Genomic DNA, 17,061 nt, shown 5'->3' with positions numbered 1-17,061 from the left:
TCGATAGAGTCAGAAATAATTTTTAGATGATTGTTTTTTTAAAATGCATTCTACCTCTCAATGATGCCAGCAGCCTGAAGATGATAAGGGCCATGAATGTACATCAAATACCATGATAATCAGCCTATTTTTCAGTGGCCTTTAGGACAAAGGCAAACCATTGTCAAACTGTAGATGGTTTGGAAAGTGGAACATGGCACAATTTAGATTTTAGAGTCATAGTTCGGTGGCCAGATTTTACTGATTGGACTGGAACAGCAACCCTACGACCAGAAACAGTGGTGACAGTCATGAAGTACCACAGATATCCTTAAGATAGGGATCAAAGATTCCATGTAGTCAATTTGCCAGAAGGTAGAGGCAATGACTCCTGCAATGTGTCATTCCACGTGTGAGTCAGATGGGTCAACTTTTGGCAAGAGTCACAAGTTTGGCATAAAGTAATAACTTCTAGATCAGAAACATACAATTCTTTATGAACAGTCTATGAAAGTGGAGGTATTGCCGTGTCCAGTCTAATGATAAATTCAGGTAGTGATGGTGGCCATCTGATCAGCAGCTTGAGTCCAGTTGGTCTCATTAGCGAATGGGCCCTTACCATAGACATCTACGTGAGTAACTCTGATTGCCAGCTGAGATTTGTTTCCACAGTTCATGGCTCAAAAAAAAGGGTGCCTTTCATCCACCAGTCTGAGGTCTTCCAAGTGGTAGACCAGATACCTGGGATATTGGCAACAACCCAAGAATTAGTAAAAATGTGAAAAGATTCATCAGGGATAGTATTGGCCAGGGCTATTAAGACTACCTTGAGTTCTGAACACTGAGTAGAGTAACCACATCCACCTTTGTTTACAAATATCTAGCACTAAGACTGAATACCAGTAGGGACCCAATGAACACCATTACGTTTTTTTTTTTTTAATTTATTTATTTTTGGCTGCATTGGATCTTCATTGCTGCGTGCAGGCTTTCTCTAGTTGTGACGAGAGGGGGCAACTCTTCATTGCAGTGGTGTGCATGCTTCACAGTGTGCGTGCTTCTCATCGCGGTGGCTTCTCTTCTTGCGGAGCACGGGCTCCAGGCGCACGGGCTTCAGTAGTTGTGACACACAGGCTAAGTAGTTGTGGCGCCCGGGCTTAGTTGCTCCGCGGCATGTGGAATCTTGCTGGACCAGGGCTCGCACCCATGGCCCCTGCATTGGCAGGTGGATTCTTAACCACTGCACCACCAGGGAAGTCCTAAGTTTTAATTTAGCTGAGCTATCAGGCCTAGAAATTTAGAAGAACACCTGTAAGTCAAAGACCCCATTGGGCCAGCACTGTTGCTTCATGAAGGCATTGGAGTTGAAGATAATATTTCCTCCAAAGGTGTAGCTGCCTGTTTCTGATGTAAGGACAAAATGCTTCTCCAGCCAATCCAGCTGTGCTCTTGAGTGTACCATTTCCATTCAACTAGTGAGGCTTGTTGGGTTCCTTCCTTGTCAGTAAGCCTGGACATCATTTTATGTGTTTATTGTCTATCTCTACTTATTTTCTGTGGATTGTCTGTATTATTTCGCCACTTTTCTATTCAGTTGTTCACACCTGTATTGCTTTGTTGAAGTTTTTTTATACTGTTTTCCAATCTTTCATTGCTTGTCATTTATGGCAACTTTCACTATACAAAATTTATAATGTCTATATAGTCAAGTCTATCATGTTATATCTACGTGCCTTCTGGGTTTGGTGCATCACCTCAAAGATACTCTTCTACTTCAATATTATTAAAACATTTCTGTATGTTTTCTTCCAAATATTGTTTGAATTTTTAGTCCATCTAGATTTCATTTTTATATATGATGATTAGTATTCAAACTTTAAATAGTCAATATCCTAACAGCATGCATTTTATTATTCTTCCATTCCCCACTGATTTAAAATGCCTCCTAATTTTCATGCAAAAATTCCAAATATGCTGGAATATATATTCCAAATATATTGTGGACTGTTCATCTGAATCTAAAATATTAACATAAGACTGTTGACAGGGCAGGGAAATAATTATGTGATATTGTTTTGAAATGAATAGTAATTTTTAAAGCTATTGCCTTGTAGCTCATAATGTCATTGCATTTCTCAAATCATGCTTAAATGTGCATTTTTTTCATCTTCTTTATAATGTTACGAGGAGTATTATTAATAGAGCTTACATTAAATTTAGGAAAAGACAGAATAAAATTTAGTTTTATAAGCAACTATTCAATAGCAAAAATAGAGTCAATCTTAAATAGGATCAGGAAGAAAAAACACTGCTTCATTCTATATTCACATTTACTCCAATGTTGGAAAATCAAAGACGTGAGTGAAGCTAAAGATGATTAAGGATATGTATTTTCTTACTGTTACTTTTCTTTATTTTTGTGTCAAGACCAAAAGCTACTGAAGTCCATATAATTGGCTTTTCGGTCTTAAGTGAAGGAAATATTCAACACATTATATTTAATTATGGGTTACAGAGGTTTCATCATCACCAAGGAGGTACATTCTCTAACTTACATGAAATCCCCCAAATAAATCCTATATTAATTGACTATTGATTTATATTTCAAACTTAATTCCTGCTACTTGGTTCTTGAGTTTAGCCTTCAATCGTGTGTATAGAATGTAGTCACTCATAGTTTAACGTTGGCTATCCTAACCATTCCAACAAGATGGAGGCTCCATTGCTTTTCTTTTAGGATAGAGAGTGCATGCTCAGGACTCTTTGCCTAATTATGTCATTTAATTATTCCAGTCAATTAGATTTTGTTATTGTTCACTTTACTGATGGGGAAAACCACAGTCAAAGAGATTAAGTGATCTGCCCGATGCCAAGAGCTAACAAAGAGCAAATTTGAAATTTAAAACCTTATCTGTAGTCTTCTGAAGTCCATGATATCACTGCTGTATCATCATTCAAATTAAGCTTCAAGGGACTAGCTTACAGGTGTACACCAATAGCTCAGAGCAATAACCCTGTGGATTGAATGAATGGGAGTGGAAAGCTTACAAAGCCAAGACACAGACATTTTCATTACTTCTGGGCACAGATCTATTAAGAAGAGTCAGAAATTTGTCATGATTTTGTTTTTAAATTCAAAGCATGTGTTCAAAATGCATGTTCAAGAGTTACTTAGATCATTTCTCCCAGGCCCCCTTTTCAAGAACACTTATGTTGTTTACTGGACTATAGCTTGGCTCCTTTGTTTGTTTTCATTTATGAACATGTAAAAATCTCATGGGGACATGTTACTTCCTTCCCTTTTTCTACCCTGTTTCCTTCCACTCAGTTGCCATAGGTAAGCAATTTCTTTAGCTCTGATTTATACTTTCACTTCTCTTTTTGAAAAAGATGCTAAAGCAGATACATGTACATTTTCTTATTTCAAACATTATCTCTTTAAAATATAAGCTGAGTTACTTACCTGCTTAAAACCCTCCAGTGGCTTCACCTTACTCTTGTGATAAATCCAAACTCCTTCTGTGCTCTTCTAGAACCTAAATTATCTGCTATTGGCTAACTCTCTGACTTCCTTTTCTAGCATTCTACCCTTGGTCATTCCACTGTATCTACTTGAATACACACATACTCATCCTTGCTCATGGTCTTTGAACTTGCTAAACTCTGCCTGCAATGCTCTTTACATTGTTCACCCTCTTACATTTTTGCATTATCTGCTCAGATCTCACCTCAAAGAGGACCTCTCTGGCAACCCCATTATCATGCTCTATACCCTACCTCGCTTTGGTTGTTTTTCACAGCATTTGACACTACCCAACCTTTCATTATACATTTATTTGCTAGGTGATTGTTATCAGTACCACTCACTATAATTTAACCCCTGTGAGGCAAGAACATTGTATTGCTCTTCGTTCTATCACCTGTGCTTGCAACAGTGCCTTCAAAGAGTGGGTGATCAAAAAATACTTGTTAACTGTATTGATAAACTAATGAATCAATAGATCCTCCATGTCTCATTTTTTCCTTAATCTCATGCTGCCACCCTTTTGTCTATGAGTTATGTTAAAAAATAACTCTGTTTTCTATTTCATTGTTCCACTTGTCTTCAGTATTCCCATTGAGTCTTGCTGCTTCTATTGCTTTTTAGAATTTTGCAATCATGTTTTCCCTTTCCATGCAATTTTCCTGATGTCATAATTTCCCTCTTTGAGCCTGTCTTCCTCTAGCAAAGTCTTCTGCCTTGCTGAAAATAAAAGATATTCTAACGTCCTACCTTCTATCTTGCAGAAACATCATTTCAAAGAAGGATAGTTATTTCTCATTCCTCAGATTGATTCTCTTGAACTGCTGAAGCATTTCTCATCCTAGTGATTTTTTTTCTCTTTGTACATCTTTACAGAGGCAGATCTGTGCTCATGCGGTCTTGTGAATTGGGATGGGTTCTCCAAAAAGACTTTGTGTATTTCTGGTAGAATCTCCCAGGCCAGGGGGCAGTTAAAGAGAGAAGGAAAATGTTTGATTTGTTGTGATTTAACTTTGCCAATTTGGACATCAAGGTGTCATATGGAAAGAATATGGAAGGAGGAAGTGTTCCTTCTAGAGGCTTTTTTACTATAGAGCAGCATCTCTTTGCTGAAGGAGGTCCTGATAAGTGTGTTGTGGGCAACTAGCTGGGCCACTTTCTCTCTAGGTTAAATGGTCACTCTTTCAGCAAGACTACTGCCCCATGAGTATGCCATGCATGGAGTAAACATACTTTTTAAAAAAATCTTTGCTCTTTTATCTATAGCTTTCTCAAGGATCTTGGTAAAGTGAAATTGTTCCCCAAATATACAATAACCTACTGTGTGGACCACTTTCACCACATATTCCTGCACTTCTAGCTAAGGACGTACTAGTAAGGACGTACTAGTAGTGTCCATTTCAGATACTGAAGGAGTTCCTTGCATGTACTTTTCAGTTTCCTGGTTTACAGACTAAAATAGACTTCCCGATATTTTTATATACCTTTCCCAAGTTCAGGGAGAATCTGGAGGAGAGGTGCCAATTAAAGATTATGTTCAAGTCACCAAAGTTAGTTGCCTAATTGCTTTTATTTTAATGTTATATAAAAATAAAGAGAATGGTATAAGCAGACCTAGATACCCACCTTCCAGCTGGTTTACGTATCAAATATAATTTACCTGGTGATGGTACTTGTGCTCACATATTACAAGACTGAGAATTTTAGATCTGTTACCAACCAGGGTTCTTGGCCTCCTTAATCAATAGAAATTGATAAGAGGCCAGACAAGAAATTCAGACGGGGCTTCCCTGGTGGTGCAGTGGTTGAGAGCCCGCCTGCTGATGCAGGGGACACGGGTTCGTGCCCCGGTCCGGGAGGATCCCACATGCCGCGGAGCGGCTGGGCCCGTGAGCCATGGCCGCTGAGCCTGCGCGTCCAGAGCCTGTGCTCCGCAACGGGAGAGGCCACAACAGTGAGAGGCCCATGTACCGCAAAAAAAAAAAAAAAGAAATTCAGGCAAGGCTTTATTGGGCCTCCTGCTGCAGGAGGGGGGAGCAAGAACAAGAAACAGGTTCCCTTGCTTGCTGGCTGTCCAAGGCGGGCAGCAAGCTGCTTCCTTATATGGACTGAGGGTAGCGGCAGGTCCAGGGGTCAGGCCGGAGGGGTGGCTTAGATGGCTTGCCTACCCCTTTGGTGGTGGTTTGTGTGCAGGGGGCATATGTGATACCCTGCTTTTGCTCCCAACACCCTTGTTTTGCTCCCGGCTCTTCAGAAGTGGCAGTTGGGTTTTTGATCTCTTTGTGTCTTTTTGTCCAAAATTTGCCCAACTGCTCATGTATGCAGTTATTTTTAGTCCCTTATAGTTTCTTTGTATTTTATTGCTTGAGGAGACATTTGTCCAGGTGCAAGCACTGGGTCACAAGTTCCAGTCCCAACCTGTCTCAGATCCATTTTCCTATACCTTGTTTGTGATAAGAATAATATGTTACCTGGATCTTGTTTCGATCCTGAACATAACAGTATCTCAGAGCCAAGAGTTGCCTTTATCAAATGAATGCTCCTAGTAATAAAAAGGAAGCAATTATTAGTGACAAGAGTGTATAAAGAATGAATAGTAATTTTCAAAATGTTAGAGGAAATGAATTAAGTTGGTACATTCCATCTGTTTTTCCTCTTGTTCTATACCCTTACTGTGCCCTAGAAGGCTGAGGAAAGGGAATGAGATAAATTCACAGGGGGAAATGTTTCTCAAGACCTGCTTTGTTACTTTAAATTAACCCATCCACCCATGACCCAGTGGCTAGGAGTCCTAACACAGTATGTAGATATTGCAAATCCTTTCTCAGCCATTCCACTGGGCTCCCATTGCTTTACTACTCTTTTATTTTCCAGTCCTGACTGATTTCTGTCCTTCTCCTCTCCTTTTAGGTTCTGGTCACACACTCTTGGCTCTCACAGTAAAACTGATTTCTCAGGTTTCGATCCCTCAGGTTGTCTGAGCATTTGGGATGTCCTCATCCTCTGGCTCCTGGTGCTAGATTTAGCTGCTTCTGTTTAATTTTTATTTCTGATTCAGAGAGCAGGGTATGGGTACATAAGGGCACAGACAAAGCCAGAATGTCTGGATTTGAAAGCTGTCTTCACATTTAGTCAACTGAGCATACTGGGCCAATAACGTTACCTCTCGAGTTTCCTTAACTGCAACATGGTGACTGTATGATAGTATGAACCTTATAGGCTTGTTTCAGGATAGAAATAAGATAATATTGGTGAAGTGCCTAGTACAGTGGTAGATGCATGCCAATTGTTATAACTATCTTGTAAGTAAATGAAAAATAAAATAGTCCGTTAACCCAGCCTGGCTCCTACAGGGTGAGAAGCAAACTAGATATTTCTTTGTTTCATGTTTTCAACAGAAAGCCCTAGTTATTAAGGCTAAATCATTTTCTGCTTTGGACTTAGCATTTTCCAAACCAGCTGCTTTTCTCTCTGACTCTCTATGGCATGCTTCCAGAAAGCCCCAAACTTGGCACTGAACAGCAATGAAATGAACGTTTGCAGAGTTTAGGGCTCTAATTAACATAAAATGAATTACAAACTACAAGGACTTTGCATTTAAAGGAATATAAAATTTACAGACAACATACAAACTGGATACTTCATAGGGTGTTTTCCTCAAGTGCACCTGAAAGCCAGGGCAACAGGACTGTAAATCCCCCTGTAAATAAATAAGATACCTGATTTCAAGTTGAAAGACTAACTCTACTCTTTAATACATCAGACACGTCTGCTTTATTCAAGAAAGTTACTTTCAGTGTTCATTTGATTCCCATGCCTCTTAAGTTTCAGCAAATAGGAACATCCAAAACACTTTTCACTTTCACACCTCATTCTCAATTAGCCTAATTCTTGACTGGATTTCAGTTTCTCTCAATTTGGAATATCTGATTGTTCCTGAATTGCTGGAACCTTACAAGATCCAGATGAGCTCGTCTGTGTTGCCAAGTTTCTGTTAAGGTCAAGTTGACATTTTGTTTTTTTTTTTCAAGTTCAGACATTACCCCAAAATTGAAAATAGCTCTCCCTATTTCAAATTAGCTTAATTAACATTTATTAACACCTAATTCTCATTGATTCCTTTTTAAAGTTCTATCAAATATTTTAATTCTAGAAAGTTTTGCTCTCACTTGTCTTTTGTTTTTTAACATCTTTATTGGTGTATAATTGCTTTACAATGGTGTGTTAGTTTCTGCTGTATAACAAAGTGAATCAGCTATACATATACATATATCCCGTATCTCCTCCCTCTTGCCTCTCCCTCCCACCCTCCCTATCTCACTTGTCTTTGATGAGTTTCTTTTTCCACTTGAGATTATTTACACTTTTTTAAGATCATCTCTTGAAATACATTGATTTGAGGAATGAACATCTGTCTTTTATCATTAGTTTGTAAGGGATTATGCAAATGCTGCAAATGAAAACGTGAATCAAAAGATTCAGCAAGAGTTCTGTATAATGTAACTCTAGTCAGATGTGATGTCTTCTGAGTCAGTTACGGGAAAGAGAGGGTAGAAAGAATGAGGAACCCAATTCTGACCTTTTGGAAAGACCTTGTATTAGGATGAACTCTAAAATGTAGACAAATACTAAAGTAAATGTTACAGTAAATTCTCCCACAATATAACAAAAGAGAATCACTGATGCAATAAATGTTGGAACTTATCTGTCTACTTGATGTCCAAAAGAATCAACAATATTCTGTTTAGTGTGTGGTAAGCAGATTTGTTAAGTAACAATTCTTTCAAGTTTTAACATGAATTTTTTTGTATAAGAATTTATTTGAATCAAAGCAGCTACTATGTTCTCTTGCCTTATTAATCTCTCTCCCTCCAGTTCCCAATCCACTTGCCAACATTTATGACTACTGGCATCTAGTGGGTAGAGAACAGGGATGCTGCTAAATATCCTACGATGCGTGGGACACCCTCCACAACAAAGAATTATCTCAACCCAAATGTCAATAGTGACAAAATGAAGAAGCCCTGAATTAGGTGTTTACAAATATAGTTAATCAAGAAAACAAGGTAACCATAACCAAGAACTCACGACATTTCGAGAAACTCTCCTCACCCTTTGGCAACAAAACAAGACTGACAGAAATTGCAAAATGCCATTCCAGAAACAGGACATATGTAGCCACAGTTATGTTTCCTTTCCACTCTTCTCCTTGGTTTTTCTGCTATAGGATTTTGGAGGATGGAGGTGAGGTGGTGGTTTATAATGTGTTTAAAGTGTTTTGTAATCTTTAGAGAGCTATACAGATATAAGGAGCTATTGTAAAGATAAAAGCCCAGAGCATCTTTCAACAGGCTTCTTTGTTGTCTGAGGCTGTTGCAGTTTGTAGAGCCACTACTCCTGGCTATTTTATTTAACCTACAGGTCATTCCCTTTGAGCATAATCTGTATCCTAACTCCTTTTGCCTAGTACTGCCTCGTGGAATTTTCAGCACAAAGCATACTGAGGCAGTTTTAGCATTAAGCTCTATTTTTCTGAAATGTTAGAGGTTGAATTTCAAATTCTATACAGATGAGTAAAACCCAGTTATTCTCCAGTAACAATGAGTAAAACCCAGTTATTCTCCAGTAACAATATTTCCTACAGATGTATCTCCTGGCAGCTGGTAGGGCAGACAGCCATTGTTGCTCCAATCTGATCAAGTTTTTTGAAGGGTTTTGGTACCACCCAACTGTCTCCAGGCCTCTGAATCATGATTTCCCAGGAAGACTTCCCATTGCTTACTCTAGGGCTTTCAGAAACAACTTCCTTAGTAGCTCCAGATGGAACTGGAAGACCAAATAAAGCAGCAAGTATTAGAGGGAATATGAACCTCTGCTTCACTGATGGTGTATGTGTGTGGGCGGGGCGGGTCAAAGAATATATGATCATCGCAGCCAGAAGCAAACATCCTTACTGATTAGAAACTGGACTAATTTTAAGGCAGAAGGAATACCCCTGCAACCTGTATAAGCAGGTAATTTATGTAATGTTGACCCTAAACCCCTTAGACACAGAGATTTCTCTCCTGTCCACATCTGTTACTTCATATCGAAAATGACCCTTATCCTAGGTGAGGAGCTATGACTCAAACCTTAACTCTGTGTTGCTAATTCTGAGAAAGAAATTTTTCATATCTGGGCCAGATTCGGGCTATTCGAATAATTATGCTTCCTGGTTCTAGATTTTGGTGAGGCATTGTGGATTAGAGATCAAAAACATCTAGGAGCAGTTAAGACTGATTTATCTTTAAATGCTTTATACTTTATATATAAAGTATATAAAATGCTTTATATGTATTCTCTTTCCCCAGAGAATTCCCCAGCATTCTCTGGGGAAACAGGGCTATTTGTCTTTTCTAAAAATCTAAGGCAGTATCGTTGGTATTCCTCTCACAGAGATGGCCCCCGACCTTTCACGGAGCCAGTTCATGCACATTTGAAATATGACAATCCGGCTGGTCTGCTCTCCCATCTCCTAAATCTGAGAAAAGCACTTCTTGTTTTGGAAATTCTTGGCTTCCTTAGTGTCCACTTGAAGGGGAAATACATTGATGCTTTTTTTCTCTTTTTTTTTGCAGTGGATGCAGTAAATGGCTATTTAATTTCAAATTAGATGAAGATTTCTGTATACTTCATAGATTCCAAACAAATGATTATAGAGCTCCTGTCATTTTAGTACATTAACATAAAGCACCTTATCTTGATAATACTGAGAGAAATGCATTAGAACAAATCACAGGATAAACATCAGATTCCAAAGTGACATGACGCCATTTTTTGAGTTGTTATATGTGGGCATAATTTTCTTGGCTAGTCTTTTTTTTTTTTTAATACGTCTTTACTGGAGTATAATTGCTTCACAATGCTCTGTTAGTTTCTGTTGTACAACAAAGTGAATCAGCCATATGCATACATATATCCCCAAAGAGACATAAAGTTGAGAGTAGAAATGAAGTGAGGAACATTTTTCAGAAATAAATGAAATGAAATGGAAATGGAAATGGAAAGTACCTGATGGGAATGCTGTGGCATAGTGTGACCTCTGTGCTTTGATGACAACTAGTACGAGTCTAGAGCAGAGGCTACAAACTCTATGCCACTGACTCCCTGTGGCCATCAATAGTTTGAATTCCTATGGGAGCCTATGTATATGTGTAACCGATTCACTTTGTTATAAAGCAGAAACTAACACACCATTGTAAAGCGATTATACCCCAAAAAAGATGTTTAAAAAAATAGTTTGAATTCCTTGTATTTCCACTCCTTTTCACTTAAAACAAAATTCTTCCCAAATTAATATTCATATTTATGCTTATCTCCTTCCCTCAAATTTCAGAGAAAGTGGTAGCATTCATTCCTCCTTTACAATCTTTCACCTGTGTTTTTAATCCCATCCCTTCAGCCATCTGCAGGGCCTTGTTCTAATTATTCCCCATCTCCTCTACTTTCTTTTCATTTGTCTTTTTATTGAGGTACAATAACATAAGGCATCAGATTGATCGTAAGTGTACACCTTGATATTTTTACATATATATCCATGTACTCAACACGTTACATATATAAAACATATATGCATATTCTATATACACAACACACACACACGTACACATATCCATGTAATCAACAACATTTCCAACACTCCAGCAGGCTCTCTCTTGCCCAAACAGCATATACAATCCCTCAAAGGAAACTACTATTCTGATCTCTATCACCATAGGTTGTTTTTGCTTTCTTCCTAATTTCATAATTTAATTTCAACATAATATTATATACTCTTATGCCTGCCTTCTTTTGCTCAGCTTATGTCTGGATCAATCAATCATGTTAGGGTGTGTAGGAATAGCCCATTCTTTTTCATTGCCCTACATAAGTGCAGTGAATGGATAGTTTGTGATTTATTTCTCTCTCCTACTATTCATGAACACTACTGTTGTTTTCAGTATGAGGTTTTAGAATGAGGCTTACAAGTAATGCTGTCATGAACATTCTAATACAGGCTTTTGGTGAATACATTCACTCATTTCTTTTGTAGATCTACTCAGAATAGAATCAAAGGTTCAAAGATATATAGAGATATATATAGATATCGATATAGCTATGTTTTGTGTGTGTGTGTGTCTTCCACCATGGAACAGGCCCAGACTAGCCTGCTGGATGATGAGGGACACATGGCCAAGTCATCCCCTGCCTCACCTGACATAGAGCCAACAATCAGACACGTGAAGGAGGCCATCTGGAACTAACCAGAGAAAGAAAATTTAAGATAAGATCTGAAGCCTAATAGGAGTTAGCCAGCAAGTCTCTCTGTGCCAACCAGTGCCCAATATCAAGCCAGGAACTGCCTCTCAAAGGAGGTGGGCTGGTGTCAGATGTGTAACAAGACCCTCCTCAGGAGGACAATAGTTATGTATAATGCCTGCACTAAAAGATCGGTCCACATGCTTGTCATCTCTTGGTGTTACCAATTCTTCATTTTATCCATTCAGGTGAAATATAATGGTATCTCATTGTGGTTTTAATTTGCGTTTCCCTGATGACTTTGTATGCTGAGTTTCTTTTTATATACATTTTGGCTATCAGGATCTTTTTTTATGAAGGGCCTGTTCAAGTTTTCTGCTCATTTAAAAAAATCTGAATTGTCAGTGTCATTCTTCTAATAGTTTTAAATATAATTTGAAATTAGGTTTGTGTCAGATATACGTATTGTGAATATCTTCTCTCAGTATATAGCCTGCATTATAATTTTGTCTTTTTAGAAACAGAAGGTTTTTTATTTTAAATGAAGTCCAGCTTACAAAACTTTTATTTTATGGATAGTGCTTTTGTGTCCCACTCAATACATTTTCATCTACTTCAGATCACAGAGATGTATCTAGAAGCTTTATTGTTTTACCCCTCTCTTCGAAGTCTGTATCTTTTGCAATGTGTATTACGTGTTATGAAGCAGAGGTCACGATTTAGTTTTGAATATACATACCTAATTGACCCAATAAATAGGTTTCCAAAAACCATTTATTGGAAAAATGAGCTTTATGCTCCTGAATTACCTTGGGGTCTTAGTTGTGTATCAGGTGAACATGTAAACTCTGTTCTTGTTCTATTAGTGTATTTGTTTATCTTTGAATCAATACCACCCTGCCTTTACTTCTGTAGCTTTATAATAATTTGTGATACCTAGTAATGGAAATCTTCCAAAATTGCTGTTCTTCAAGATTTCCTTGGATATTCTAGGTCCTTCGATTTCCATATAAATTTTAGCATCAGCATTTCAATTTCACACTATTGCAATGAATATATATCAAGCTGGAGAGAGCTGGGATTTTAAAACCATTGAATCTCTTAATATATGAAGATAATACTTTCTCCATTTATTTAGATCTTCTTTGATTTCTCCCAGAAATAACATGTAGTTTTTTGGTTGAGGTCATGCACATCTTTCGTTAAAGTCATTTCTAGGTATTCGATGTTTTGATGTCTTGTAAATATTATTTGTTTTCAAATTGAAATTTCAAATTATTTATGTCTAGTATCTAAAATACATTTGATTTTTTATATTGACCTTGTATCTAGTAACATTGCAAATTACCTTATAATACTATGGTTTTGGATTTTTTTCTAAGAAAAGTACACTTTCTCTAAGTAGAATCAAGTCATCTTTAAAAAATGGTTTTAATTCTTCCTTTTCAATCTCTATAGATTTATTTATTTTCATTGTCTTACTGCACTGGATAGAACCTCCACTAGGACTTATAAAAGTTAGGCTTCTACCCTCCCACAGAGACTGGGGGACAGGGACCCTGTCTTCAGGTGTTGATTGTAACAAAAAACACATTCATTTGGCAGCTTTGAACTTTCCCGGGCAGGCATTTTGAAGGGGATAGGGTCATGCTAGGGATAAGACTTTAGCGGCTGGAAGCCATGAGAGAGTTTAGAGAGAGTCTTTGTCACTTCTTACAAGAATTATTCATGCTTGCATCTTCACTTTTTGATTTTTTTCTCAACCAACTATAATATGGTTTGAATTTCCATTATCCATTCAAATGATTTTTGTTATTTTGTGGTTTTCAAAACAAAATGGACATGTTTTTGTTTTGTGACCGTTCTGCCGATCTTGTCTCCTTTAGCTACCACTTCCTTCTTGAAATTTTTTTCTCCCTTGCCTACAGAAACGCATCAGTCTTATAATTCTTCTAGCTCTTCAAATGCTTTTTTTTTTTTGATTAGTCAGGATTATACCTCTTAAAAACTAGTGTTTACAAGGGTTTCATCCTCAGCATTTGCTGAACTCTTTATCACTCTACTATAGCCTGGGCTTTCCCAGAACCTAAGCTTTAATCCCTCCTGAAGTCCAGACGTATTTCCAGTCACCTGGTAGAGAGCTCCTAACTGGGTGGATCTCTGCAAGACTGTAATGGACAACATCAAGTTCTTCACTGGTACTATGTCTTTGTAATTACTTTACCTGCTTCTTAGATTATTCTCTTTTCCTTCAACCAGTTCATGCCTGAACTCAAAGTTCAGCGATCCAGATTTAACGCAAATATTATCTCTTGTGGGAAGCCTTCCCTAACCTTCTGAGGCTGATTTATAGTCTTTCCTTGTTTTGTCCTAGCATAACCCTTTGTTCATATTTCAATCATATAACTTATTACAGTTATTGAAATTATTGACTTATTTTTGCTCCAACAAAATATTTGTGGTAGCTTGCCTTTATTTAACATCTCTCTTAAAACAGGATTCAATCTTTGGATGTTGAGTTAGACTAAAACCTCCTTCCAATTCCTTGGGTGTTATGACTTTGTTAGTCCATATTTCTATCCCTAGCACCAAATTACCTGTCTTGCATTTGGAAAATGACCAGTACAATATTTTTTTTTTTTGCGGTACGCGGGCCTCTCACCACCGCGGCCCCTCCCGCTGCGGAGCACATGCTCCGGACGTGCAGGCGCAGCGGCCACGGCCCACGGGCCCAGCCGCTCTGCGACACGCGGGATCCTCCCGGACCGGGGCACAAACCCGCGTCCCCTGCATCGGCAGGTGGATTCCCAACCACTGCGCCACCAGGGAAGCCCTAATACAATATTTTTTAATGAATGGCCACTAAGTGGCCTGTGAATAGAGGAAGGTATGCAAGGTTATATTCTCTCACCACAATCTTGCCTGAATTTTACGGTGAAGTACAGAGAAACAAAAGAGGAAAGCACAGTATAGGCATCTTTAACATCACTGAATAGTAAGACTTATGAAGAAGTTTGCTAAGCACAGACTGGGACTACTGAGATCCCCCGGAAGACTCTGGTTTTCATATGGGTGACTGCCACCTACTGGACAAGATAGGGATATTTTGTTTGTATTTGGAGAATCTGCACATTTTTAAGTCACCGATTTCCATTTCAATGTTTCTAAGTTCAGCTTATCTTTATTTAATGTGCCTCATTTAGAACAGGACTCAAGCATTAGATTTTGAATTAGATTAGTGTTTCCTTTCAATTCTAAAATTTACATAAGGCCACGGTGTAAATAAAATAAATGCATTCATCCGTACGTGAATGAATCAATTAAAGAGTTATTCACTGATTTTACTAATTTGCAAGTGTTTAATGTTTTATCTTCAAGTTTCATCTTTACTTCTAATTTTAATAGCACTTAGACTTTTCTTTCTTTCAGAGACATTGTCAGAAACATGAAAATTTTAAAGAATTTTTGGTGGTGTTGTTGGGTTCTTTGGAATATCATCCCATATGCCTAATATTTTCAGCTCAAAACTTGATTCTTCAAAGTCAACCAATATTTTGTTTCCTGGACTCCTAACTACCATCTTGACCTCATCTCCATCCTGGAATTAGTAACTAAACATTTTCTTTGTTCTCTGTCATTCAACTTGCTCCCTCTCACATGGGCTTTGCTGCTCTTCTTCTCTTTAAAATATTTTATGGCTGACATGGCCAAAACAGAATATGCGCTAATATAACCCTTCTTTCTATTTGCATTAAATAATACTCATTTTCAATCCATTTTGTTCTTTCTTGTCATCACTGTGTCCTATTCACTTAGCAAACCTACTAGCATGTTTAACATCAATATTTATCTTTTACAACTGCACATACAGGAAACAATTTATGAAATAAGGCAATTTTCTTTACAACACATAAATTTGAAAAATAAAAACATATATAGTTTAAATGTCCCAAATGCCTTACAATTTGGAGAATAAGTTATTCATAAAGAAAAGTACAGTATTATTACAGTAATAGTGTGTAATATCTATGAAGTGATTAAGATGTGACAAGATTTCTGTTAAATGCTCAAAAGGCATCATTTCATTTAGTCTTCAAAACAAGTTTATGAAGTTAGTGCTTCTAATTATTCCCATTTTACAGATGAGGTTACTGAGGCTTAGAAGAATTAAGGAATGTGTCCAAGATCACATAGCATGTTGGAAGAAAAGCTATATGCCTTGCACCTTGCTCATGCTACTAGACTTATCCATTTTTCCAGTTAAATAAATGTGAACTTTAAACAGGCTGTAGAAGGTCATAGTGATCCTGAATGAAGATGGAACTAATGCTAACAGCTTTCAATTTATCATTTTCCATTACTCAACTGTCATTTGAAATAAGGATGTCCTAGTATTTTTTAAACTAAATCCAGTCCCCAGTTTTCTGGTTTTCCTTTGGACAGAGTGGACAGTCCATCAAATAAAGTGTTGGCAAAATGGCCTTAAGATATATACTCGTCAAAAGAACCACCTGCCTCTTCAACAAGAAAATAGTGGACCCTCTTTAAAACTCCAGCTGGTTGTAGAGTACTTGGGCATTTAGGAAACAACTTCGGGTGAAAGGTAAGAATCTTCATGCAATATAAAGTGACATTTTTAGGAACCAAGATGGCGGAGTAGAAGGATGTGCTATCACTCCCCCTTGCAAGAACACCAGAATCACAACTAGCTGCTGGACAATCATCAACAGGAAGACACTGGAACTCACCAAAAAAGATACCCCACATCCAAAGACAAAGGAGAAGCTACAATGAAATGGTAGGAGGGGTGCAATCACAGTTAAATCAAATCCCATAACTGCTGGGTGGGTGAATCACAGACTGGCGAACACTTATACCACAGAAGTCCACCCACTGTCTAGGGACACGTACAGACTGAAAGTGAGGGGATAGAAAAAGATATTCCATGCAAATGGAAATCAAAAGAAAGCTGGAGTAGGAATTCTCATATCACACAGAATAAACTTTAACTTAAAGACTATTACAAGAGAAAAAGAAGGACCCTACATAATGATCAAGGGATCAATCCAAGAAGAAGATATAACAATTATAAATATATATGCACCCAACATAGGAGCATCTCAATACGTGAGGCAACTGCTAACAGCTATAAAACAGGAAACCGACAGTAACACAGTAGTTGTGGGGAACTTCAACACCTCACTTACACCAATGGACAGATCGTCCAAAATGAAAATAAATAAAGAAACAGAAGCTTTAAATGACACAATAGACCAGATAGA

The sequence above is a fragment of the Neophocaena asiaeorientalis genome, unplaced genomic scaffold, assembly GCF_003031525.2.
Source record: "Neophocaena asiaeorientalis asiaeorientalis breed wild unplaced genomic scaffold, Neophocaena_asiaeorientalis_V1.1 scaffold134, whole genome shotgun sequence".
Taxonomy (NCBI): domain Eukaryota; kingdom Metazoa; phylum Chordata; class Mammalia; order Artiodactyla; family Phocoenidae; genus Neophocaena; species Neophocaena asiaeorientalis.
The sequence above is the reverse complement of the archived record's forward strand: the minus strand, read 5'-3'. Positions refer to the sequence as shown.